This window comes from Lolium rigidum, chromosome 2 (genome assembly GCF_022539505.1).
Source record: "Lolium rigidum isolate FL_2022 chromosome 2, APGP_CSIRO_Lrig_0.1, whole genome shotgun sequence".
Classification (NCBI taxonomy): Eukaryota; Viridiplantae; Streptophyta; class Magnoliopsida; order Poales; family Poaceae; genus Lolium; species Lolium rigidum.
In genome coordinates, this window is record NC_061509.1 from 12,055,355 (window position 1) to 12,060,892 (window position 5,538).

At 43.3% G+C, this 5,538-nt stretch overlaps 1 long non-coding RNA gene across 1 annotated transcript; it reads left to right on the plus strand.

Annotated features, from left to right (window-relative positions):
* The first annotated feature begins 2,879 nt into the window (after positions 1–2,879).
* Positions 2,880–5,191, plus strand: LOC124685972. Its single transcript, XR_006997658.1, has 3 exons — positions 2,880–2,985; positions 3,731–3,832; positions 4,497–5,191. It is a non-coding gene; the product is annotated as an uncharacterized LOC124685972 (long non-coding RNA).
* Positions 5,192–5,538: the final 347 nt, after the last annotated feature.

Below are 5,538 nucleotides of genomic sequence, written 5' to 3' on the forward strand. Positions count from 1 at the left end.
AAAACAATTTCCCCTTTCTTTGAAGAAAGTCCATTTTTAACCCTCCAACTTTGGTAAGGGTTTAGTTATAGTCCTTGAAGTTCTATTTGGTCCAAAAGAGACATTGAACTTCCAAAATCAGTTTCGGATATTTCATGTCACCACCTTGTTGCGAAAAACCGCAGATTGATATAACCAAATTGAACCGGGCCAAACCCGTCTGTTCGGACCCATCTAAAATCCCCATCATGTGGTCAAAACCCCCAAATTTGCGGTCAGAATCTCTCTATCAATCGGTAGTTGGAGCAACCTCCTCGTTTTTCTCGCGGGTAAAGGGGGATTTCATTACTTATTAAGGGTCACATGATGCTCAAGTTCTAGCTCCCGAAGCTTGATATCAGCGTCTAAACCTACCCATATATTGGTTCGGCTTTCTGTTCCCGATTAACTAGCGAGATAGTGACTAACCCTAATATGTGACCTATCCATTTTTACAAATTTTCAAATTTTATCTCTACTACATAGGCGTTTAATCTCCAAAAATAGATGCACCACTCACCATCGGTCAAGATAGTGATGATGGACCGTCGTAACCAGCTGGGAATAATCTGTGCCGATGATGATTGGCAGTACGGCGATATGCCGATGATGATTGGCAGCTGGCGATATTAGAGGGTTAACATTAGTCCTTCCAAACATGCTTGTATTTTTTCTTCCATCGCATCTTCACAGCTCAACAGAAACCGACATGCAGAGAAAAATATACGACCAAACTCATCGCGTTGAATCATACCCGAACCCGAACTATCATCCACTTTGTAAGACCCATCCAGGGGGGCACCAAGGTTTATTTGGCAGTTTCTTCTTTTGGTTGCAAGGCACCAGGGACGTGGAGGCATGGCGAGCGCCACAGGTTTACCCTTTAGAGCAGCCACGGAACGGGAGCTCTTAGGTGAGCGCTTGAGTGATAAACATAAATTGGTTGATTAAATAATGTAGCCAAGTGTCCAACCACGCAACGCTTGGCTCTTGTCTCTACGAGATGCAATAAGTACTATACTATAGCTTAACAAGCTTGATTTTTGCTAGAATTTTGAGGGATTTTGCGAATTAACATGGTGCTGACACGTATGCTGTTGCAAAGTTTGTTTTCCACAGACTTTTATCGGTGTACAGCTTCGGTGATCTCTGGAAATTTTTGGCGGCCTTGCAGCCAAAGCAAACTTCTGTGGTGTGATTCTGTTGGTGCGTTGGTCGTGTGCGTGTAGCTAGCTAAGGTTCTGTGTTCACGCGGCGACCCACGTGTTTTGTCGGTGTTATCTCTGGTGGATCCAAGTTTTGGGCTTTGTGCGTTCGTGCGGTCAAAGCGGTGCCATGTGCCCATGTCCAACGATCAGACCACCGATGCCCGAGGTTCCGAATACAGACGGAATAATTAACGAACCATATCATCTCCCATCTTCCTCTCTCTTCCTCAACCGCCGCCGGCCGCCGCCATCCACCATCTTCACCTAGGCTGGCATCCTCCTCTCCCTCCTAGGCCACCAAGGAATCCAAGGACGTTGTGCTCTGGAGGAGCTTGGCTCTCGGCTCAATCCTCTCCTTCCCAAGGAGGAAGGCGGCGAAGGGGAGGACCTCAGGGCGCCCTTGTACGGCGCTGGCGGCAGCGCGCTCGCCGCCGTGCGTGGTGATGAAAAGGAGGGGGTGGCGGAGCCGGATGGAGGCGTCTTTGCCGGAAGCTTCTCTGCAGTGCGACCGGCTGTCGTCGTCTTTCGACGATCCCGATGGCGTCGACGCAACAGCAGGGGTACGACAGTGGGCTCGGTCGGCATCCAGGACGAAGAGGCGGCGCGTGCCTCGGTCCAAGACCTCACAGGTACGGCGCGGCAACTTCTGTTGCGGCATCGGCCGTCGAAATCTCACATTTGGTCTTGCTCTTGCCCCCTTTGTCCAGCAGTAATACTAATCCTGTTGTTCCTTCAATTTGGCAGTGACCACAGGAAGCAGGTGTACATCTGTTTTGATTCGCCCGCGGGAAAATTTTGGTTTGCTCCGGTAGCTATGTCATACGGGTGCTACAACTGCGTCTGATTTCGCTGGCCGCCGTCGTTACCAAGGTCGGGGAGGCAGATTATGCTCGGACTTGTTGATTTCGGTGCCGCAGTTGCCAAAGTCTAGCTTCATGCCTTAGGTACGGCTCTCCGCCCTCGTGGCTCTCTCTTACTGCACAACTCCCATGTAGGATCGTGATATTGAATTAGTTGTTCGTTGTATATTCTAGAGAGCGAGAGCATAAAGATGAAGATGGTTTTGTGCTTGGCTGGGAGAGTTTTGATTTAGTAAATCGGTGTGCTCTTAATCTGCATGATTAGGCCACCCAATGTGCATACGAATTTATGTTCAGAAAATTCTTAGTGTTCATCTTCTCCACAAGTCAAGACCTGTGGAATAAAAAATGAAGATCTTAACATTTTTTTGGGTTTGCTCAAAATTTACCTGTCCATAAAATCTTGATATTCGTATTTAGCTGAATCAAATAAGTTTTCCACGACAAATGCAGCCTACAATTGGTACTGCAACCAAGGATTTATAGTTTCAGTATTCATCTAGGCAGTAAATGGAGAAGTGCTTCTCTAATACTCCCTCCGTCCATTAATAGATGTCTGATGGTTCGTCTAAATTCGGATGTATCTATGCACTAAAGTGTGTCTAGATACATTTGAATTTAGACAAACTTTTGACATCAAAAAATGGACAAAGGTAGTAGTTTGTTGAATAGTCTGGATGTGAGAAAATTATATAGAGAATACTGCTTTGCTCATTTTGTATTCAGATTAACATACAACTTAAGAGTCAGTATATTGGGTTAACCTGGTTATGTATACGGGTGCTACAACTGCGTCTGATTTCGCTGGCCGCCGTCGTTACCAAGGTCGGGGAGGCAGATTATGCTCGGACTTGTTGATTTCGGTGCCGCAGTTGCCAAAGTCTAGCTTCATGCCTTAGGTACGGCTCTCCGCCCTCGTGGCTCTCTCTTACTGCACAACTCCCATGTAGGATCGTGATATTGAATTAGTTGTTCGTTGTATATTCTAGAGAGCGAGAGCATAAAGATGAAGATGGTTTTGTGCTCAGCTGGGAGAGTTTTGATTTAGTAAATCGGTGTGCTCTTAATCTGCATGATTAGGCCACCCAATGTGCATACGAATTTATGTTCAGAAAATTCTTAGTGTTCATCTTCTCCACAAGTCAAGACCTGTGGAATAAAAAATGAAGATCTTAACATTTTTTTGGGTTTGCTCAAAATTTACCTGTCCATAAAATCTTGATATTCGTATTTAGCTGAATCAAATAAGTTTTCCACGACAAATGCAGCCTACAATTGGTACTGCAACCAAGGATTTATAGTTTCAGTATTCATCTAGGCAGTAAATGGAGAAGTGCTTCTCTAATACTCCCTCCGTCCATTAATAGATGTCTGATGGTTCGTCTAAATTCGGATGTATCTATGCACTAAAGTGTGTCTAGATACATTTGAATTTAGACAAACTTTTGACATCAAAAAATGGACAAAGGTAGTAGTTTGTTGAATAGTCTGGATGTGAGAAAATTATATAGAGAATACTGCTTTGCTCATTTTGTATTCAGATTAACATACAACTTAAGAGTCAGTATATTGGGTTAACCTGGTTATGTCCAACCATTTTGGTACTTTGGTCATAAGCGTACATATCTTACCTGTGCATTTCAGAGTGTCATGAAGAACCTCTTCCTGGGACCCCGAAGCTTTTTGGCTTGGACAACATGGAAATTCTGGTGTTGGTTTTATTGCTAGATATGGCGCAAGAAAATTGTAAGCTAAAAAAGTATTCATTGTTGCATATAATATACTTAGGCATTTATAACTCTATACTGCCAGTCCAGATGTATTAGTATACAATGACATGCATGGCGTACAAATTGCATTTGCTTGCTTTATCATAATTTATTGAAATGGTATGTACTTTTTACTCTTTGTGACTCTCGAAAGGAGACTTATTTCCATATTTAATTAATAGTAAGCATTATTCTCTATTTTTTCGAAAGCAAAATATTCAAATAGATCAATCAATTGAATTGTCACCAAATAGAATCTTGTCATTCTTGAAAATCCAACTGATCTTTTCTCTCAGTCTGCAAAACAGTTCCTCTTGGAATATTCTTTATGCTATCATATACCTCACCTGGTCCAGTTTCTTTTGTTGCATCAGACAAAGATGTAAAAGGTGCATATTTTTTCTCCATGTTAACTTGATGTTCAGTAGATTATTATCATATTTAGGCTCCTAGAATTTTTTATTTCCTGTACTAATTGCTATTGCTATTTCGCATAAAACTGAAATTTCTATCAAAACATTTGCCTAGGTCCTTAGAAAGTGTGACTTTTATTCATATTTTAATCTTGATATTGGAACAACTCAAATGTTGACATACACAGTTTTAGTTAAAATAATTCTCTGTTGTACTTGAATATACAGACTGCCAAGAGGTCATTGTTTCAGTGGATTAGTGGTTCTTTTCCCTATTTTGGCTTCTCAGTTCAATTCATAGTGCAACGTTTTATGGTGGACATGGGGTGGGAGTTGCAACCCTCGCTTTGGTCTGGTGCGGCGCCACCATCTGCGCCATCTCCTGATGAGGCTATGACCATGGTCACCCGCTACTAATGCAGTCGTTGCGTGTGCCACGCCCGAGCCGCATGGCCGCTGCACTGCTTCCTTGCTTTTAGTCAAACGGGCAGATCCTCTATTAGCAGCTTCATGCCGTGCCACCGATAGGCCAGCCCCCACACGGTCGTGCCACCGAATGCTGACTTGATCCGCCACCTGCCTTGCTTGCTGCTGTTGCGGGCTGAGCAACTGTTGCGTGCTCTACACCCTTTTGCTGCTGGCCGGCGACTCGATTTTTCTTTCCTAGGTATGTTTGACCTTTCCCTGATCTTTGATTTGGCTTAGCTTGCCCTGCGCTTCTGGTCTCTGCTCTTGATTGTGTTGCAGCAAGCTGTGTTTCCCCTTTCTGTTGACGAGTGCCAAGGAAGACTGCTGGGTGGGAGTGAAAGTCACTGGTGACAAATGGATAATTTCTTACCATAAGCACCAGGGCTCATGCCACTGTTGGAACGTTATATTGCGTTATGTAAGAGCTGAAAAACAGACTCCATGTAAACTTTAAGTTTGGTGCACCATCATCGCCTGCAACTTTCCATGTCTTGCAGCTATTGCTATTTATTTTATGTAAAACTATCATTTTATCATGATATTTGTCTCAGTCCTTAGGAAGTGTACCGCATGAATATCTTCATATTTCAATCTTGACACTGTGGCGGTTCAGTACACTGTTTTAGTATAAATGGATTCTCATGTACGATACTTATTATGGAAAGGGGGAGCAGTACATTTTACTATTATGATGACTTTGATGTATTTATTTCTGAATTAACACTAATTGGATATGCAATGGAGCCAAATATTGGCATGATCCTGTTGTCCAGGGTTTGTCTTCCTTTCCCAAGTATAGAGC